General features: G+C 40.4%; 1 pseudogene across 1 annotated transcript; it reads right to left on the bottom strand.

The window, feature by feature from the left end:
- Positions 1–6,475: 6,475 nt before the first annotated feature.
- On the bottom strand, positions 6,476–11,772 carry LOC146523805 (uncharacterized; annotated as a pseudogene). The gene is made up of 6 exons (XR_014869729.1): positions 10,004–11,772; positions 9,680–9,798; positions 9,460–9,587; positions 9,181–9,373; positions 9,035–9,039; positions 6,476–8,683 (listed from the first exon to the last, which is right to left on the bottom strand). The product of XR_014869729.1 is annotated as an uncharacterized LOC146523805 (transcript).
- Between the last annotated feature and the right edge of the window lie 11,398 nt (positions 11,773–23,170).

Raw genomic sequence — 23,170 nt, 5'->3', positions numbered from 1 at the left:
TCCTGTCAGCTAAGAACTGACCAGCCGAAGACTATAATGTAATTCACAGTAATGTGAATAGTGAATTTAGTACAGTAACAAGTTGCATTAATAAAAAAATAAAAGTGATTCTAGTAACATGGTTTTTTTTTTGAAGTGCAACATCCAACACTGTCTATAAATGCCTGGATAATTTTCAGAAATTTGCTTTCTATCAAACGCTTTTTTCTTTCGCATTTTTCTTGCATTGCTGTGCCTCAAAATTCACAGTTTGAGAAACAGATTTTTATTAGCAAACATCCACTCGTGGTGATTAGACTGCTTTCGGCCACACAAGCACTGCAAACCATATAACAACCACAACCAAGTTAGAGGCATTAATTTACAATAAATAAAGCCACTGTTGCATATACACTTTATAAAGCAATAGAACACCAAGGAAATGTCTCTAAAACTGGCAACAGGACTCCAACCCCAAACAAGATCTGAGACAAAACTATTATCCATTATACTCTTGAGATCTAGTATCCAGTGTCTATGTCAATTTGTTATCTAAACTTAGCTTTAGCTATAATGAACACATTTATTTTATGCTTTTATGACAAGTTTATTTTGACCAAATAACTGTACAGCGCTGTATTGTTTTCACACCAGGTAAAAAGTGATCTTAACAACTCAGAAAGCAAAGCTGGAGATTAAAGGTAGTCTCCACAGAAAACACACTTTGACACTCACCATTACTCCTGTAGAAAGGATGGTCACCACTGTATCAATCTATTAAACCCAGTAACTCATATCTCATGGCAGAGTGTACCAGCAGAGAACACTTTGCAGTGCTTTCAGCCTCAGTGTGCTATGCTTGTTGCTTGCTAATATGGTACCCACCGTGAATGTTTAAACCATCTGCTCTGATACCCAGCCATCTAAACGCCAGGCCAGCCCTGTTAAAATATTGGCTGAAGGCTCCTTTCTCTCTTCTCGTCTCTAACCCCCCCTCCATTTGTTTCTCTGTTCATCCACCCCTCCTTTCCTCAGTTTGCCCTCTCTTGTCTTACGCTCCTCTAGCCCTGTGCCCTCACTCGCTTTATGTCTAGCTGTTCCCCTGAGGTTGAACTACCAATTATGAAAAAATGAACCGTGACAACTTGGACATCTGCTGAAGAGCGGGCTCCGTTGAGACTCATTCTGTAGTCTGCGGAAACACAGACTGCAGCCGAATGACGAACAGAGACAGCCAAAGACCAGGACAGGATGAATCCTCATATATGTCACATATGCAAGATAGATTAGTAATATATAGATTACTTCTTAAAGCATTCATCATTTATATGATGAGCTGCTAGATAAAAAAAAATTGGCAACATTTCTTTTTATAGGAACTATTTCTGCATGAGCTAAAATTATGGTTCAGCACTGGCTGTTGTCAACAAAGGCAGTGTACAGAGTATGTGGTACAACTCATTTTTGTGCAGTTGTTGGTTTGTCAGCCAGCTGCAGAGAAGAGCAAAGTTACAACATATGAAGAAGTGAAAATTAGTGTTAACGTCTGTAGCTTTCATAGTGAATTTTTATTTAATTTATTTTTTATCTTCAGTATTGTTTTGTCATGCTTTTCCCATTCTTGATAAAGCCTGCTGTTGCTTCCTTCCCTGTTCCTGTAAAATTGTTCAAATTTAGACTTTGACCAGTCTGAAATTATGAAAGCACTTCAGTGCAGCCCTACAAATTCAGACCACAGGAAGAGACTTTTAAGCCAATGAAATTTACATAATCTCTGAGATATTCAAAGTTATGATGAAGGTGTGTGTCCCACAGCCCTATAGATGAATGTAAAGCAGTGTTAATAGGTCGCACAGGGAGCAGGGTGGCTCACATTCATCAAACAGATTTTCTCATCAAGTATTAAAGGCAGGCAGAGGGACAGATCGATCCACAGCGCCAGAGATCTTTAACCTAGATTGTTAGCTGCTAAGTGGACTGGGGTCCATTCTAAATACACACATAGAATACTAGAGGTAAGCACATAGGCACACGTGAAACAAAAATAGTATATCTCAATGCTTATACAGGAAGATGCATGTGTGGTTATACAGACCAAGGACAAATGGTATAATAGAAGGCTCTTGTAATGACCTGTAATATTAGGGTGGCATAAGTGATGGTGGCATCTCAAGGATAAAAATAAAGAACCTTTGTTGTCAGGGTCACAACAATAAATATACTCATTTTTAAAAGTAGTACTGACAGGTTGAAATACTATTGTTATATTTTGTCAACTCATCTATACATCCCAGCTAAATTGCATTTAAGTAGAACTACACTGAAGGCCCTTTCTCATTCTAGTCTTTATTCAATTTTATTTTGAGAAATTGTCATTGTGCCAAAACTCAACATAAAATGAAAGGGTAGGAGGAGTGAGAAGGGTAGGAGGAGTGAGAAGGGTAGGAGGAGTGACGGTAAGTGACGGAAGTGATGGGTAAGGTAAGCGACCCATGTTGTAGGTGACGTCAGACGCCGGAGATTTGGCGGAAAAAAAAAGCGAATGGTAGCGTAGAGTTTAACAAAGTTTCTTTAAGCTTCAGTACTGCCAAATAAACTAACCAACTGTCATATAACTAACAACATCTGTCTTATCATCTCTAACACCCTGGAGGACAACGGGGAGAGTTTAGATGCTCTCCAAGATTACATCGACCGCTGCTTCCAAGATTTAGTAATGAAGAAGGCCCAGAGTGCATCTTCCCCGGCCAAAACCGAGACGCCGTCATCGAAGAGATGTCGCCCGGCAAACTCCCCCGGCACAACATCGCCTGCCGGCAAAGACATCGCAGATATCCTGGAGTCAATCGACAAGCGATTTTCCAGTTTTCGATGCGAGGCTGTCCCTGGTGGAGATTTTACACCGGGAATTTAAATCTCTGAGAGAATCCCTGGAATTCAGCCAGCAGCAGGTGGAAACGCTTGCCGCTGAAAATGCCACGCTACGGGAGTCGGTCAAATCTCTCGCCGATAACGTGACCCAGCTAAACACTGAAAATAAAAAAATAAAAGAGTCCGTTATCGATCTACAAGCCCGTAGCATGAGAGACAATCTTGTTTTTTCTGGTATTCCAGAATCTACCGGAGAGGACGCGGAGGCAACGGTGAAAAGCTTCATTAAAATCCACCTGAAGCTGCCGGAGGACACCGTAAAGAACATCGCCTTCGATAGAGTGCATCGCTTGGGGGGCGTGAGGTCGCGGACCGGGAGACCACGTCCTATTGTGGCCAAATTTGGTCAATTCAAACAGAAGGAACAGGTGAAGAGTCGGGGGACTGAAAGGAACGGACTTCAGCGTGAACGACCAGTTCCCCAAAGAGATCCTGGAACGACGCAAGGTCCTGTTCCCAGTCCGACGTAGCTTCATCCAGAAAGGCTCCCGTGCTGTCATCGCCGTGGACCGGCTCTACGTGGACGGACAGCTCTACCGCGACCCCGGCACCACACCGTGGTTATATTGACTGCACTCCAGATAAGAACCCGCTACACTCTTTTCTTATTCATTCACACTTTCTCCTTTAACATGGGTTTAACCTAGTAATATCAGTATGATGTCATAGCAGATATAACACCGTCACCCTCCGTCATTACTTTAATTGGAATGTTTCCGTTTCTTTTCTTTTTTTTTGTTGTCGCTCACCGTTCTCGTGTTTTTTTCTTTCTCTTTTCTTTCACTGCTGTGATCACCTACTTCCCCACTCACCTACAAACAACACCCTCTATTTCTCCATATATTCGCACCACGATCACGCAAACACACACGCTCAACGGCAGCACATTTACAACAGCCTCACAGCAAGCACAGACTTACAGGACACATACACAAGCCACGCTTGTTCATATTAGTGAATAGTCACACACATAGTCAGACTTATGGAGCCTATCACCACACTTTTTTCTCTTTCTATTTACAAACAAGTGATGTTTGAAACAAGTGATTTACAAACAAGTGATGTTTCCACATTTTCTCCACCCGTCTAAACGAAACACCCAGCTTACATCATTAGACAAACACAATTATGGGCATGCTGAGGTTTGTCACATGGAATGTAAATGGGGCTGGCACCAGAGGAAAGAGGTTAAAGATATTTAACCAGCTTAAAAAACTACAGGCAGATGTTGTTTTATTACAAGAAACTCACAGACCTGTTACAGGTTTAAACGAACTTAAAACACCTGAGTTTCCTAATGTGTTTGCAGCTTGTTATAATTCTAGACAAAGAGGAGTAGCAATTTTAATACATAAAAATGTTAATTTTACAGTACTCGATACAGTTATAGATCCAGAGGGTAGATTTCTAATTATTAAACTATCAATATTGAACAAAAAACTATGTATTGTAAGTATATATGGTCCAAATGTTGATGAACCCTCATTCTTCCACGGATTTTTTAGTGCACTCTCTGAACACCTTGATTGCACACTCATTCTTGGAGGCGACCTCAACCTTGGACTAAATGAAGAAATGGATAGGCTCAACACAACAGGAACTCAGCGCAATTGGCAATCCACAAATATAATCAAACAGTATATGAGCGACTATGGCCTTTGCGATGCATGGCGCTCCCTTCACCCCAACAGTAAGGAATATACTTTCTTCTCACATGTTCATCACTCCTACTCTCGTCTGGATTATTTTTTGGTCAGCAGCTCACTGCTGAGTGACATTTCAGACACTGAGATTCACCCTATAGCTGTCAGCGATCATGCTCCTGTACCTTTAACACTAATACACAAGAATAATACTACGCCAAGTAAAAACTGGAGATTTAACACATCACTACTTAAAGATGAAGACTTTATTAAATATTTTAAAAAGGAATGGACTTCATATTTAGACTTTAATGACACTCCCGGAACATCTGCTTCTGTTCTATGGGAAGCAGGAAAAGCTGTGATGAGAGGTAAAATAATTTATTTCTCATCACACAAAAAGAAAGAAGAAAACAAAAATATTCAGGAATTAGAAAAAACCATCAAATCCTTAGAAGAAGCCTACGCGTTCCACCAAGATCAAGAAATAATGAACAAAATATGCAAAACAAAACTAGAATTAAATGAAATTATTAATAGAAAAACACAATTCCTTGTACAAAGACTTCGCTTGCAGAATTTTGAACACAGTAACAAACCAGGTCGATTTCTAGCAAACCAGTTAAAAATAAATAAAGAAAAAACAACTATATGTGCTACTAAAGATTTATCAGGGAACACAATATATGACCCTGGAAGAATAAACAAGATTTTTAGGGATTTCTATGAAACTTTATATTCACCACAAATAAACCCATCTAAAAATGAAATTGATTTGTTTCTTGACAACGTAACTCTTCCAAAATTACTAGACAGTCAAGCAATGGCACTGAATTCGCCACTGACGCCAGGTGAACTCCAGGAAGCCCTGATAAGTATGCCCATTAATAAAGCTCCAGGTCCAGACGGCTTTCCTGCAGAATTCTACAAAGAATTCTGGACAATTTTGGCACCAGTAGTCCATGGAATGTTGCAGGAAATCAAGAAAAATGGCAGACTACCACCAAATATGAATTCTGCTAACATTAGTCTCCTGCTAAAACCAGGAAAAGACCCTTTATTTCCCTCAAGTTATCGTCCAATATCCCTTATAAATGTAGACCTTAAAATAATCTGCAAAGCTCTCTCAAAGAGATTAGAGAAAATAACCCCCCTCTTAATTCATCCTGACCAAACTGGTTTCATAAAAGGTCGGCACTCCTCAACAAACACTCGTAGATTACTTAATTTAATAGACTACTCATACAATAAAAACATTGAAACCATAATATTATCTCTAGATGCAGAAAAAGCATTTGACAGAGTTAACTGGAAATTTTTATTTGCAACTTTACACAAATTTGGTTTTGGAAACTCTTTCATAAATTGGATAAGAATATTATACAATTCCCCAACAGCTCGTATCAGAACAAATGACCAGACATCCTTCAGCTTTTGTCTCCTGAGGGGCACCAGACAGGGATGCCCACTCTCCCCTTCACTTTTTGCAATTTTTATCGAACCTCTAGCAGCAGCACTTAGACAGGCTACAACAATTAAGGGCATAAAATGTAATAACGTAGAACATAAAATCAGTCTCTATGCGGATGATGTGTTGCTTTTTCTGCAAAACTCACAATTCAACCTCTCTGAGGTAATTACTCTAATAAACTGGTTTTCAAGAGTTTCAGATTATTCAATTAACTGGCCAAAATCTACAGTTCTTCCCATTAACTGCTCCTTCCATAATTCATCTTCTGCCCCACTACAATCTGGAAATATTAAATATTTAGGTATTAATGTTTCTCCTAAGCTTTCAGACTTAACTAAATTAAACCACATCCCACTTCTAAAGAAAGTAGAAGGCGATCTGACTAGATGGAAATCTCTACCCATATCACTCATGGGAAGGGTCGCCACTATAAAAATGATGATCTTGCCAAAAATAAATTACTTATTTTTAATGATCCCTAACAAACCATCACAAGATTGGTTCAGATCTCTGGATTCACATATTTCTAAATTCCTTTGGAAAGATAAACCCCCGCGTATCAGCTTAAAAACGCTACAAAGAACCAAGGATAGAGGAGGATTAGATCTGCCTAATTTTCACCAATACTTCTTAGCCAACAGGCTTCAGTTCATCTCAGAATGGTTAAAATGTACCCTCTTAGATGAGCCCTGGCTACATGTTGAACAGGCATTATGCAATGATCTAGAGATTTCAGACCTACCATTTATTAGCTCAAACATCAAAAGACATGAATGCTTTAAAAGCATCAACATCAGCTTTTCTCTGACAGCATGGTGGGAGTTTCTAAAAATAACGGAGTCTTCATTAATCCCATGCAAACGTACACCTATCTGGAATAACCCTGACATATTACAAAACAAAAATATGATTAATTTCCCAGAATGGAGTTGTAAAGGAATTAAATACTTAGAACATATATTAGAGGGAACAGAATCTATTCCATTTGACAGACTAGTTACACAATATGGGATCAACAAGAAAAGATTTTTAGAATATCAACAAATTAAATCCATAGTAAAAAAGAAATTTAACCTCAGTCAAGTTGAATTACAAACACCACCAAGTGTGGTTCAATTTCTTACTCTTAAATCCCCCAAACTATTATCTAAAATATACAGAACACTTTCTAAAATAGATGAATCAATATCCCTTCCTATTGCAAAGTGGGAAGCAGATTTATCAGTCAGCTTAGACCAAAACGTCTGGTCTCAGATTTGCTTAAAAACCTTTAAATTGATTAAAAATCCCAATCTGCAATTAATACAATACAAAATACTGCATAGAGTGCACTATACAGGTCATCGAATGTTTAAGATGGGCTTTACATCCGCCAACAACTGCTCACACTGCAAAAACCCACCTCCTTAATACTAGATAAATACACTTATTTTTGGTGAAGTTTTGCTTAAAACAAGTGAAATTATCTGCCAGTGGGGTAAGTGTTTTTTTCTTATTAAGATTTCTTGAAATAAGAACAATATCCAGATTTAAATAAAGCTAAAAATAAGTATTTTACACTTATTCCAGGCAACAAATCAGAACATTGAAACTTAAAATAAGCTTTAACCACTTATTCTAGGGAACAATTAGATAGTTAAATCTTAAAATAAGCCTTACACACTTATTCCAAGCAACCAATCATGGCAATTGAAACCTAAAATAAGATTTAACCACTTGTTCTAAGCAAAATGTTGAAGAAATTAAATCTGAAAATAGGCATAAAACACTTATTCTAAGGAACAAATCAAGGCAAATAATCTAAAAACTAGTACATTAAATCATTTTAAAGATCTTAAAATAAGTTAAAAAATAATAGATTGTAGTCTAAATCTTCTTAAATTCAGTGAAATAATCTGCCAGTGCAGTAAGATAATTACACTTGATAAGAATTCTCAAAATAAGAAAGATAAAGCCAAATTAAAGCAGGCAAAGTATACTGTGTACATGACCTTTATTGGAAACAAACTCTCCAAACAGTAACAAATATTTCAGTGAATCATAGTACACAAAAATTTAAAGACACATTGTAAGTGTAACATTGTTATTTTGTGTTCCTTTTAGAAGTGCTAAACCAGTTAGCTACTCAACATATAAAATGTAATAAAAAGAGCATTTGCAATTTTAAACACAATTTGCAGAACAGATGTGTTTAAAGAAAAAAGTACTTTGTATTACATTAATAAGAATTAAAAAAAAGAATAGTGTAAATTGCAACTTCAAAGCTATCAGGCCCAAACCTTCCAACACAGACCTAAGTTACATCTTGCTCAAACAGCTCTACGTTTCAATAAACATTCCTACAGCCTGCCATGACTTTTTTGTATGAGCCTGTGGTGTCTTGCTCATGGATTTTGTCCTTTAACACTTCAGTCTAAATGACAGACAGAAGCGTTGCCACACATTTAGGATAGGTGAGATGCAGGGTGTAGTAGTATGCCATAAGATACAGCAAACCTTCTCCAAGGTTATCTGTGGTCAAATGTGGTGATGGGAGTGGTTCCAACTGCAATAAGACAACGGGACCCTTCAAAGAGCAGAACGGGGCTGACGCTGGATCTTCTATTGGCAAAAGAAAAACAAAGACAAAAATTGTACAATGTACGGAGAAACTCCAAAGCTATCAGGGTAGTTCAAATACTTAACCACAAGTATGTATTAGACTTAGACTTCACTTTATTGATCCCTTTGGGGTGCACCCTTCGGGTGATACATAAATGATGACATCCATAGATCAGATGCGCTACAGACCATATTAATGTTATTTTTCTTTAGATTGACAAATACTGTATAGAAAAAGCAAAAAAAAAAAAAAAAAAAAAATTATATATATATATATATATATATATATATATATATATATATATATATATATATATATATATATTCATGCCATTGAAAAATGTAATAAATTCTGCCTCATCACCGTTGGGATTATGTCTTTACACACTTTAGGAAATGACAAAGATACTGCACCTGTGATAGTTAAATATGTAATTATTTCCATTTTGTTTTTAATTTCTTTATGATTTTCTTTATTATTTTTATTGAAATTTTTTTTATCTCAGTGTTTGTGCCATTTCAGATTTCTGCACACCTTTTCCAAATATAAACTACATTGTTGGAGGACTTGGCATGGATAAAAAGGCCAAATAAACTGTTAAAGTGAAGGCTTTACGGGCATTATTTGATAACAAATATGAAGAAACACAGACCTGAAGTACATTAATCAGTGCTTCACTGGCATGTCCCATCTTCTTGGGTGGTGCAACTTGTGATGGGAAGAAAGTTGGTAGTGTCCTGAACAGGGCTATGAACAGAACAGGAAAGAAAGAACTAAATCCAATTTCAGTTCAATATTCAATATTATTGCCATAATTGTAATCTTTCACTTACAACTGTTGTCACCAGAACTGCTCCTTGGTGGCAAAAGCATGTTTGATCCACCACTTGAATCTGCATCATAATCTTCTCCCTGGTCACATGGTGAGATGTCCATGAGACGCCTTTTCTTTAGTCTCATCCTAAATAAGAAAACGAAAATAGTTATATTACAGGAGTCCTAAACAAAATGTGTCGTGCTAAGTGTTTTTAAATCAAAAGCGGCAAAACTTGCCTCTTTGTGAACTTGAGCCCACAACTGTTTCCTCCTCATAAAATTTTCAGGCCCTGGAAGCAGGTCCCTTAAATCGTCCCTACTGAGGGTGTGGAGCAAGACCTCATCTATGTCTGCAGCTGTATAAAAGTCAGTAACTTTCAGAAATGTAAAAGTTGTACAACAATTCCAAATTGTCATTTTGTCAAATACAATTAAATGTAATTTAAATATTTTATTGATCTGACAACATAAAACTGATTCTATGTACGATCACTGTCAGTGTGTGCAACACAAAATTCATTTAGACATTAATTTGCATAAATATGCATATGCTTGGCCTACCATTTAGAACCGAAAGGCTGCAATCATCCAAACCCTCCATGATTTACTGGTGTAGCTTTTGTCAGAACTTTTCCCTGAGGAAAGAAAAACATATGTTTGGGTCAAAAAGAAAAACTGAGTCAAGACACCACCTGCCATGGATCCAAAGTCTATGCAATCAGACACATGGATAAGGTGCAAAAGACAGACCAAGTAGAGCCTGTGTTAATTCAATGGTTAAGTCTTATAAAATTGCTCACTTAAAATTTATGACAAGGCTATTCCAAACTAGTTTTCAAACTAAAACTAATAGTGCCCAACTGCTTGTCAAATCATTCAACAAATGACCACAGCTCAGATTAGGCCACTTCATCCATAAGAAAAAATGTTACCTCGGTTCAGCAAGGTTAAAGTGACCTGATTGATATTAATAGTTTACAACATAAATAATTGGAAGCAAGTTCACATCTTCTCCAACTTACAAGTTTATATGATTAATCATAATCTGTCGGAAATGAGGCTTAAAGTAAATCTATAGGTAAAGATGTCTTTCATAAATGTGCATTATTTTATTCCCTTGTGTTATCTTTAATTTCATTACCCAAACTGGACTTGCAAAAAATAGTAAAATAATAAAATTTGAATAAACTCATGTTGGTTAAATGTAATTTTGGTCATAAAACAGTTAACTCTTGATGACTTAAGTAAATCCTCATTTAAGTTAAATATAGATCTGTCCAACATCCCTGTCTTTTTCCATAACAAAAAACAGCATTGTAAAGTTATGAGCCCGATTGCGAGATTTGTCTCAAACCAGTATCGGTCCTCCCAAGTTGCACACACAAACACACCAAGCACAGTGCAGACAGAGAGCACGCGGCTTAAGAAGGAAAAAAAAACACCGCAGCTTTTTATTTTCCGTGGGTGGGAAACACAAAACGGACTTTTGCAAAGGCGGATATCAACTGTAGTTCTTTTGTCATATAGCTATGTTAAGTATATTGAACACGAAACTAAATTTACCTAACTAGCACCATTAATAATTTTAAACTATCACTGCATGCTAACAATTCAGCATACTGAATGAACTAAGCTAGCTAGCTGGCTGGCAGTTTTGGCTAACTACCCATTGGTAGTGAACTGATAATACTGCCTCGGTAAAACTTAATATTTGACCACGACTGATGTTACTACAGTAAGTCAAAGCTAAAAGAACCCGAAATGTTTGTAAGCAAAAGTTAATTACCTCAACAGAATCCAGTCCGAACCTGCTCCCTCGTGTCCTCCGATTCAAACAGTGAGATAATGGACAGAGCCACTTGAGGGCAGCCAGGGGGGAGGTAGTGTTACACATTTTCGTCTGTGTAAAGCTTGTAAAACGTGAACATAACATGCATAATGAACCTGCATTCGAAAAACTAATTTTAACAAATAACCCATCAATTACTATGACTGTTGTAGTCGTCTTTACAATTACATTACTACACAAGTTAAATGCAGACTTGGTATAAACCACCCCTTCAAACTTGGTATTGACCTCTACTACTCTGCCCGCCAAGAACTTCTTTCAGGTCTTTTCCCCAAACAAGATGGCGTGTTGGAGGTGTGGGATTTGTTTTGTTTTTGTTGCCTTAACAGTAAAGTCTCTTTTGAGCCATATTAATACAATTCATAGCAGTAGTCCAGACTTTTGTGTGATATGTGGGATGGTTGTACCGAGGAATACAGGAACCTAATCTAGTGCTAATACATTATTTAACTTTTTAATATGAACTAGACTATGGAACACCAAAGTGAATAAAACGTGTCATTTAATTTTTATTTTACATTGTGTATTTTTATAATATTTTATTAAATATTTATTTCACTACGATTCATTTTTGTAATAATAGAAACATTTTGAGACACTTTAATTTTAAGCACCTGTTTAAGCAGCAGCCAGTGAGCGTTCAGGTCCCACCCTGATTGCCTGAATAAGAAATTCAGTTGTTAAATGACCTCAAATAAATACACCATTATGAAAAACCCCATTATGAAACAAAAACAGACTTTGGGAAAAAGAGATTTTGGAATATAAATTCATCGAATTTAATAAAATGTCTCAAAAAATGTTCTATAATTCATAAAAAAAAAAATTAATGCTACTTTAGCTTCAAGTGACAACAGATTAAAACAATCCCCTGGACAAATGCTTATATTGATCAAGATTTTGCCATTCTTTTATCAAATTTATTTTGGATTTAATTGAAATTGTTAAAATACTTTTTGCCCCAGTTGTGTCTTCACAAACTGTGTCCAAACTAAAAAAATGATAGAAGATTACATGCTGCATCTTCCCTCTCAGATTATTGCCCTGGGACCTGTAATTTGCCATACGTGTATGAAATAGAGTCTAAACGCAGTTTTTTAAAAAAAACAATGGTCAGCCAAATTAAACTTTAAGAATGTGTGCAAGTCTCTTGTAAACCACAATCAGCTGCTGGAGTGTTGTCAAAGTGAAGCAGGAACTGAGCATCCAATATTTGTAAATGAGAAAGGACTAGGTCCTGTATCAGAGGTTGCTAATATGGAGTTTTTGGTGATTGAAGATGCTATACATTATGCCGTTAGAGTAAAGTGGCTTATTTTACATGGTAACAAATACATCTGTGACACGTTCCAATGATTGACTTTCTTATTTCAAGGAAAAAGGTGAATGTTTCTTATTTTAAGATAATTTTTTGTTTTACACTCTATCTAAAAGCTATTTTTGCTTAAAATAAAGGTGAAATGGTTCATTTTTAGATTTACAGACTAAATAAGAAAAAAAAGGAATATATACTTAAAACAAGTCTAATCATCTAACACATGAGACTGGAAACTAGTTTGTAATGTTCAAAACAAGATGGACAAGATAATCTGGCTAAATTTAAGACAATAAATCTTGTTAAGCTACAAGAAATTTGCAGTGCACACTGTCAAGGCAATACACCAGACAGTTACATCCACGCTCTTTGGTTCTGTCCACCAGTGCAGAAGTTTTGGCACGAGATATGTGAGGACTTATCAAAGTGTCTGAAATGTAAAATTCCAACCTCCCCTTTAGTATGCTTGTTGGGAAATTTGGATGATGTCACTACAGAAATTAATACAGTCCACATGGTTTTTATTGCCCTATGCATCGCCAAGAAAACGGTCCTCATGAACTGGAAAAATAAAAATAATCTTAATTCTAGCCAATATAGAAACTATCTAATAGATCACATTGGTCCCGATATAGCCTCTGCCACCACATTAGATCAATCCCTCTGGGCTCCTTTGATCGGCTCCATCACCTAGCGGGGGTAGGGGGTCGTGGTTTGGTCCCGCCTTGGCTATTGTGGTTGATGTGGAGGTTGGGATGGGCTTAGGGCACCTGGAGGACCCCTAGAGACGTTATCCCTGGAGGGCTTAACCCGGGGGTTGTGTTCATAACCTGGTTAGTGGCTCTGGTCGCTCTCAGAGGTTGTTCTCCTCGTGGCCGCGTGCAGCGGGGCTGGAGGATGGTCTGTGCTGGCGGACGTAGGTTACTGGCCTGGTGGCCTGGCTGCCCCTGAGTGGATCCGGGGCGGGCGTGGGGGTTTGGGGTTCGGGGGTGCTTCGCCTCCGTGCTGGGGCTCTGGCTGGGCCTTGGGGGCTTCGGTCCTCGTCGGTGTGTCGCCGAGGTTGTGGGCGGGTGGGTGCACGGGGGCTCAGCCCTGGCGCAGGGGGCCTCTTGTGCATCGGCCTAACCGGGGGGCTCTTGAACCGGCAGGGAGGTTGTTCCATCTTTGCAGGAGTCCACTCTGCAGGTGGGGGAGAGACATAGGAGAGGTGGAGAATAAACTTAACCTGGGTGTCTGTGTCTTGTGTAGTCTGGGAGATGATTGAATGTTGGGGTGGGTACAGTTTCCTCTGCGGTGGGGTGGGGTGGGCTGCCCCGGGTCCTGTGGGGCTTGGCGGTGCTGCTGCCGTAGGCCCCGGTCTGGATGGGCCTGGGCTCCCTTGCCTTGGTGGATACCGGAGGACGGGGGTGCATATTGGGGTCAGCGGGGGAGCTGGCCCTAGGGAGGGACACCCTCCCCTCCCTTCTTTTCCTCCCCATCCCCGGCTGCCTCCCTCTTCCCGCTCCACCACACCCACCCACACAGGTAGGGCTTTGGGGTGCAGGTGTGTCACCAGGGTGCAGGGGAGACATTCCCCCCCCCCCCCTCTGTCCTCTTCTGGCCACCTGTGCCTCAATTTTATCTCACAACTTAGACATCCACATTACTTACACTCTCATAACACACACACATATATATATATATATATAGGGCCTTGAGGGTGGGCACGTTAACGGCGTCCAGTAGACGGTCTGTGTATTCAAACCTACCTCTGGCGCCGGTGCCCACCTCTCAATTTTAAATCCATGTAGACATTGAGGGTTCTCGGGAGGGGCCGTGCTAGCACCTGCTGCTCTCTGGCAGCAGCACCATGCTCTCCCTTGTTTTAAACACACTTTAGAGCAACACGCAGCAACACTACACTTGAGCGGGAGGAGGGAGGTATGGGGTCTTAACACACCCCCGTTCTCTGCTAGCCATCGGGGCGGGGGGGCTGGGAAGAGATGCTGGCTGTCCGATTGGCCTCCCTGCTGCTGCGGAGCCTGGGGCGGTCTGCTTGCCTCCACCCCGGAGGGAAGGGTAACATCTCTTGGGTCTGGGTGCCATTTCCATCTCTGGGGGCGAGGATACCTGGACCCGGGGTATAGAGTATGTTTGGGGAGTGTGATTGTGTGTACATGTCCATTTACGTTTATTCCTACGTTGGGCGAGTGCTGAGTGTTTGTATATGTGTGCATGAGGGTGGGAATGCATGTCTGTGTCTGTGTGTGCCTGTTTGTCTGTGTCTATATGTCAGGTCGGGTCTTAGACTCCACCTCTCTGGGAACTCCAAGGCCCTCCAAAGTGTGGAGACCTATCTCCCCTCACCACACTCCCTGCCGGTGACTGATGCCCTCAGGGGTCGGTGCATTGTTGGTTCTTGGTGTCCGGGGCTGGGCGCTCAGGTATGTACCAGCTCACTCCCGGTGGCTACTTGGCGGGGCCTGGCGCCTGCTGCTCGGTCGGGCCTCTTCCGGGGCGCGGGGGGCCCTCGGGCCTCCGGCCTCTGTGCCTGCGGCTCGGTTCACTCTGGCACAGCTGGCTGCCGGCGGAGCCGGCGGGCACGCCGGTGCAGCCCCCTCTAGCTCCTGCCCGGTGGCTACTGGGTGACCCCTCGTCTGGGGATCCTCAGCCCTTCCCATGAAGGTGGCACGGATGCCCCTCCGGTGGTCCTCCTTGGGCTCTTGCACTCTGGGGCCTCTGGATGTCTGGGGCCTGGATCTCCTCCATGCCTGCTTCATGCCCTGGGGGACGGGGCTATGGCTCTCTACATCCTCTAGCAGACCATTACATGGGGAAACCATTTGAATACAAGCGCGCCGATCCACACAGGTGTGCACATGGGTGTTCACTGTTTGTAGACTTAAATCACACCTTTCTTGGCTGCTACTTCAAAGCACATTGTGCGCTGTCTGTCCTGCGTGCTGCACAACAACATTCAATATTTAGTATTTACTGCTGTTTACACTTAGCTAGATTAATGCGATGGTGTTGTGTATAGTATGTTGCTTTGTTTTGTTTTTTTTGCTTGTTTTCTATTCTTTTTCTCTCAACAGGTGATCCCGGAGATATTTTTTCTTCCCCCCTTTCTCACTGTCCCTCTCCCCTTCTGTTTTTCTTTTCCTTCCTCTTTCTTTCTCCCTTTCCTATCCCTCACTCATGTCTGTCCCGTCTGTAACAACTGAAAATAAAATAAATAATAAAAACAAAGGTCGATCAAATGGACCAATACGGCAATGCCATGATGATCCATTTGGCAAAATAAATCCATTGGGTATCCTTGTTGGTCTTCAGACAACAATTCTGACGGCTAAAGAACCAAATGGGACAGGCGGAAAAAAAAAAAAAAAAAACATAAAATGAAAAAAGTGACATTATGTTAATTATGAATATTGATGCTAGCATAACATCTATTCAGTAATGTTGCATCTGCTTTCATAATCTGTAAGCCGACAGCTATAATTACATATCCCACAGATTATCTCTACCAATCAGACAACTCTGTCACCCTGTCAGTCTGACAATACATATCAGTCTGATGCTGGTGTCCTCAGTCTCTCCTTTTGGCAGCTAAGCTAATGTTAACATTGATCTCATGTTGGCTAAATATTTAATTTCACAGTTGGCAAGAAAAGAATTGCTCAGGTCTAACTGGATGTTTTTCTATGAAACTAGGGAATAGATATGGCAATTTACTGAGATGTGAAAATTTAAATAAAAATATGGTTTAGAAGGTGTTACGAAATAAATATATATTCTTATTGCTTATTTTCTGTTTATATTGTTTTATAGAGGCCAGTGTAGGAAAACGCCCCTGTGAGTTAGAATGTGTGCCAAAAGTCACAGAGTACTGACAGGAGACTGCACGCCTTATGCAGAGAACAGGAAGCGTGGCAGACAGAAAGTGAAACTAAGCAGAGTGCACTCCAAATCGAAACTGTGTGTGACGTATAGCAGAACTATATATATGCCTTTTGGCTTGCAATGCTTTTAGAGCTGTGGGTGCGTGCTCGTGTCTACAGTTCTCCGTTTCCGGAAATGTACAATAAAGATGATTTTTTTGAGCTTGACCACTCTGAGTCGGAAGTCTTTCTCAGTCGGTAAAAGAATTCAAAAGAACGGAATTTGATAAAGGCAAAAACATAGTTTGTGTATTATTCTAAAATTCAGTATTTGGGATGAAAACACTTACCCTTCAACACAAGCCTGAACTCTCTGAGTCAAATGATCTTACAGGGTTTTTTTTTAGTAATCTGCAAGAATAGCTCTCCAGGCTATTGGAGGAACATTACAAGTCTCTTCTTTGGATGTCGGCTGCCTATCGTTCTGTTTTCTTTGAAGACGATCCGTGACTGAAAATGCTTGTCCGTCTTCAGTCCTGTCAGCTACTCAGCCACCATCACAACTACAGTGGCTTGCAAAAGTATTCGGCCCCCTTGAACTTTCCCACATTTTGTCACATTACAGCCACAAACATGAATCAATTTTATTGGAATTCCACGTGAAAGACCAATACAAAGTGGTGTACACGTGAGAAGTGGAACGGATATCATACATGATTCCAAACATTTTTTACAAATAAATAACTGAAAAGTGGGGTCTGTATAATTATTCAGCCCCCTGAGTCAATACTTTGTGGAGCAGTATAGTATTACAACATGGCATTTGGGCCTTCAAACTAAAACAGGAAAATAGCAACATAAATAGTACCATCATTGCAGGTCCTGGCCCACATCTGGTTGACATACACCCTGCCATGACACCAGTCAGTCAGAAGTGCCAGCTCAATGCCAGATCCGGGCCAGACCTGTTTTCTATGAGCCTGGGCCACATAAACCAAACCACAATTGAGCCAGATATGGCATGCCATCACATAAACAGTGCCATATGTGCCAGGCCTGGCCCATATCTGGATGACATACCACTTACCATGCCAGAAGTCAGCCAGCAGTGCTGGCTTGACACCAGATCCGGGTCAGACCTGCGTGCTATGTGGGTATAAGGTCATTAAGATAAGATGATGCCTGATTATTCAAGGTTTTTATATGTTAGAAGCAAGATTTTAAATTCAATTCTGGATTTAACAGGGAGCCAATGAAGGGAAGCCAATACAGGAGAAATATGCTCTCTCTTTCTAGTCCCTGTCAGTACTCTTGCTGCAGCATTTTGGATTAACTGAAGGCTTTTCAGGAAGTTTTTAGGACATCCTAATAATAATGAATTACAGTAATCCAGCCTAGAAGTAATAATACATGAACTAGTCTTTCAGCTTTAAGACAGAATATTTCTAATTTTAGAGATAACATATTTCTATGATTTTTAGGGGTGAGTACTAGGGGTGCAACGATACACAAAATTCACAGTTCGGTTCGGTTCGATACTTTGGTGTCACGGTTCAATATTTTTTCGATACAAAAGAAAATGTTCATGCCTTTTTAATTTGTCATTTATTAAAATTATAAATATATATTTCAACTCAAAAGTACAGTTTTTAAATTTAATGTTGCTGAAACAAAAAAGTAATAAAAAAAATAAATATATCTGATTGAGGAATCACTCATCTTTGGAAAAGAGAGTTTATTACAGAGAAATGTCTCTTTCCAAAATAAAAGCTATACTATACGCTTCTTCTGGGCTACATTCTCAGCAGCATATTAAACATATCAGGTCCCCATAAGGAGAATCATGTGCTAACGGCTGTCTAAATGACTCGGGTAAAGTTTGTAGCATGCGTGCTTGTTGTTTTTGTCTGCTTCCACTTGTCTTTGCACTAAGATGCTGTCGGAGTAGATGTGCAGTCATATTCGTTGTGTTCCCACTAGTGCTGTCAGCGTTAATCTCGTTGAAATGACGTTAACGCCACAACACGGCAAATCTCCGTTAACGAGCTACCGCGGATCGCCCCGTGCGTGGGGCTGGACGGCCAACACGTTAACGAGCTAACTGCGCTAACACACTAGTTCCCACCAATGTAATTGAGCATTGCTGGCACATCCGACATACTGTTTTACTTTAGTCCATGACGCGCTTACCTTCAGGGTCATACGTCACATGAAAACCAAAATAGTTCCAAACGCCAGATCTGAATTAGGGTGGGGGACGTTCAATTTGCCATGTAGCAAGAAGAGCTTAACTTGCCTAACTCGCTAGCTTGCCCTGCGCTCAGTGAATCTGCGTTCGACTACTCCGCCTAGGCTGCACTGTTGAGCGCAGATCCACTGAGCGCTCAACACAGACAGCATCGTCAGAAGGAAAGTGGATAAAATAAATGAAAAATTTTGTATTGTTCGATACATATGCGTACCGAACCAAAAGCACTGTATCGAACGGTTCAATATCGATACGAGTATCGTTGCACTCCTAGTGAGTACAATAACCTCAGTTTTATCTGGGTCCACGATGTTTGTGCTTTTGCTGCCTTTTGGAGTATTTTGATGTATTCATCCGCCAAATAATATGTATTGCTATAAGGTAGAAACCATGGAAAAGAATTTTGAAAGTAAGGACTGGCATTTAAATTTCAAAACAACCAAAAGATAAGGAGCATGAGTTCAGAAACACAGGAAAACAGATCAAAACAAAACCAAACTAGATCTAACATGACAGCAGGGCGACAGCACAAGCGGCGAAGCAGGCGAAGCAAATCAGCAGGCCGACCACACAGAAGGCAGTGGCGGCAACAGAGCAGGTCAGGAAGCCGACCGCAAAGCCAGCGGTGGCGACAGAACAGGTCCGCGGGACCAGAGGGGGTGGGACCAGACGGCAGCGTGGCAGCTGCGGGACCAGACGCTGCAGGCGACGGTGTGGAAGTTGCAGGTGGTGATGCAGGTGATGGCTGAATGGGCTCCCCAGAGCCGTCAGTGGACACAACAATGTGCTGGATGGGTCCTCCAGGACCCCCAGCTGATGGGGCGTGATGCTGTCTGGGTTCCCCTGAACTGTACCTAGTGAAGGTTTACTCATGTTTGCCAGTGGCTATAGCTCAGGAGGTAGAGCAGCTCACCTACTGATCGGAAGGTCAGTGGTTCTATCCGTGACACCTCCAGTTCGCATGTCAGGTATCCTTGAGAAAGATACTAACCCAAGTTGCTCTGTGAATGTAGTTAGTAAGCACTCAGTTTAGAGAAAGTGAGTGTGAGAGTAAAAAAAAAGCGCTATATAAGAATCTGTTATATAAGAAAGAGTTTTCTCATGTTACTTTTGCACTATTATGTTCCAGCAGAATATTTTGATATATTGTTAATTATAAATTATATAAATTATCCAATTCAAAATAAATTTGCTGCATTACCTTTGTTGAGACATTTTTAATCTGTGCTAAATTCAGCACATGTTGTTATTACATGGCTTGATTAAGGTACACATTAGACTAACATCTGGGGCCAGAGCTGAAACTGTTCTGGGCCAGCACAGGGCCGCCGTTGTTTGCGGTATGTGGGCCATGTGTAAGCACATTGTGTGGGCCAGATTCGGGCCATACCAATATTGCTATGTGGGTAGTACCATATCACCCTATTAGAGCACTTCGCTCTCGCTCTGCAGGCCTACTTGTTGTCCCTAGAGTATTTAAAAGTAGAATGGGAGGGAGAGCCTTCAGTTTTCAGGCCATCTTCTATGGAACCAGCTTCCAGTTTGGATTCAGGAGACAGACACTACCTCAACTTTTAAGATTAGGCTTCAGACTTTCTTTTTTGATAAAGCATATAGTTAGGGCTGGACCAGGTGACCCTGAATCGCCCCTTAGTTATGCAGCAATAGGTGTATTCAGCAATAGGGATTCCCATGACGCATTGAGTATCACGGAGTATCAGTCACTCAGTATGTGTTTATACACCTCTCTGCATTGAATTATTAATTATCATTCATCTCTGGCTCTCTTCCACAGCATGCCTTTTGTATGTAATACATTTACCTACTATACAGCTGTTATGAAGGGGAAATCTGTGGATAGAGGTCAAAACTGTTTATTGTACCAGGCTTTGGAAAAAGCTTTTAATGCTTTAGCATGAGAGAATATATCGAATAGATCGACTCATTCTTGGGATCAGCCCAAAGTGGCCATTAGAGGGACTAAACGTTTTGGCACTTCCACATCATGTTAGTTTTTGTGCCTCACTTTATTTGAAATACAGTGTCACATATGGGGCATAGTTGCTTGCATAGTTGTCCTCTCATGTATTTCCCACACTGACATATGTTAATTAACTGTTGACATCCATTTCCATTTCTAGTCACTTCAGCTGTTCACTTCAAAGTTAAGATTAGTTTAACTTGGGACCTGCCTACTTAATCTCGCAAATGGTTATTGGATCCAGGTACATCCACACCTGTCCACTTGTGACTGGACCAAAAAAATATGTATCAGTGCCAGGTATGAATTTATTCTACCTTCATGCAACATCTGTCCCTGGCCATGGGACAAATCCAGTGTTTTGTGTTTTAAACTTATGTTGTTTAATATTTTGGCATCTGAGTTATTATTTACTTGGATGAAAATCCTTTGGTGATATCCATGGGTTCTAGGCTTAAGGCATTTTTGTTGCCTTCTCTGAAAAGCTTAGCTAGGCTTTACTTCAGTTTTCTGTTCAACAACTGAAAAGCATGCTTCACTCAGTTGATCAGGTGACTTACTTGGCCACAGAAAAATAACCTACATATCTTTAAAAATGTATTTACCTTGTAAAACTCTACGGTTCCTTTTGCGTTATGCTTTGTGTCACTATCCTTTTGTACTGTGAAACACCTTTTGTTAACTTGTGCTGCATTTGGCTGATTGTGAGCAGAGACTATAGCCATTTACACTTTAGATTTCTTCCTGCTATGTGGTGTAGAGGGTGAAGAGGAAAGGGAAGAGGATGGTCCTTTGTGGTGTCCTCGTGTTGCTGATCACCTTGTCAGACACACAATGTTGATGCACATATTGTGGTATTCCTGTCAGGTAATCAACAATCCAGGACAGAAGAAAGGCATCCACCTGCATTGCTGTCAGCTTATCACCCAGAAGGGCCTGATGGTATTGAATGCACTCGAAAAGTCAAAAAACATGACCCTCACAGAGCTCGCCGACTGGTCCAGATGGGTGTAGACACGATTGAGGAGGAAGATGATGACATCCTCAGCTCCGAGGCGGGGCTGGTACAGAAGGGGATCATGATGTGGCCTGACTATGGGTCGGAGCTGGTCTTTAAGACGTGGGAAGTCAGTGTGACTTGTGTGAGGGCCACTGGGAAGTGGCATCTTTGGTACAGGGATGAGGCATGATGTTTTCCACAGCACTGGGACTCTCTGCAGACTCTGACTCAACATGAACAGTTTATGAAAGACTGCGCAAAGCTGGGGGGCGCAAGCTTTAAGGACATGGGGACTCAACCCATTTGGTCCAACTGACTTGCATAAATGGAGTCTTTTCATTTGTCTCCGAACCTGGTCGTGAGCAATGTTCCCTCTAATTTTTCATGTGTCTGAGCGAACGCACAAACTCCCTGAGCGGTCCCTTGGACCACTGTGAGCAACAGCAGACGTGTGCACTGTGGTCATGCCAGCATCAAATCATCCAAGTTACATGTTTATTAAAATAATCAAATTACAGTATTTACATTTATGTTAGACTACTTTTAATTAACTGCTTTAGCCCACTTACAATGAAAATTTAAAAAAAAATTGTGTTCATGACTTGTGTAGTATGTTAACACTATTGGAAGTAAAAATAACTTGAACTCCAATTTTGAAAACACAACTTTTTTTTTTCTTTTCTGACTTGTATTATGAGTCTGTGGTCTGGGAGAGAGTCCTGTAACTCTCTGTCTGCAAAATACAGTATATTATGACAAATTAATTATATAGTTACTTCTTCAAAAAAGTAACAAGTTTGCAAACAAAGTTTTTTGCTGCTGTTTACCTAAAAATTCTGCCAAGGTGTTTTTTTAAATAAACATTTTAAAATATTTACAGAACAATCAGCTGTTCTGCATCAAATTTGATGCCACACAAATTATTTGTGCCACTCCAAAAAAGAATTTCTGTCCACTATGAGATAAAGGAGAACATCACAAGCCTGATACCTGCAGGCCTGACAACAGATGTATCACTCCTGTAACACCTGTAACATTCAGCAGTCGCCTCATTGTTCTGACACACACAACAAAACTATTGACTACACTACACACTAACTACACAAGATTTGCACTAAACGTTGCAAATCTCTAACATCTCAAAACACCGCTGTCACCCCTAAAATGCCATGTTGCCATATCATTCTTTGATTGGTCGACATGGCACATCCTTCCACCAATAGGAAAGGCTGGAGGGGGGGGGGGGGGGGGGGCTGGTTTTGTTTTTGCTCACAGGTGGAGAGTGCTTTTGAGCGTTTTCCTTATAAAACGCCGTTTTTACCATTTCTTCCCACAGTAAATATAAACAACGATAGTATTCAGGAAGAAAACCCCAAAAAAACAAACATTGCATGTATTTTTATCATAACTCATCAAAATCATAAATTTATCACATCTCCAGTGGTTGTACACGTTGTCATTAACGTGGCTTCACT

Source organism: Neolamprologus multifasciatus, chromosome 2 (genome assembly GCF_963576455.1).
Source record: "Neolamprologus multifasciatus chromosome 2, fNeoMul1.2, whole genome shotgun sequence".
In the NCBI taxonomy this organism is placed as follows: Eukaryota; Metazoa; Chordata; class Actinopteri; order Cichliformes; family Cichlidae; genus Neolamprologus; species Neolamprologus multifasciatus.
The sequence above is the reverse complement of the archived record's forward strand: the minus strand, read 5'-3'. Positions and strand labels throughout refer to the sequence as shown.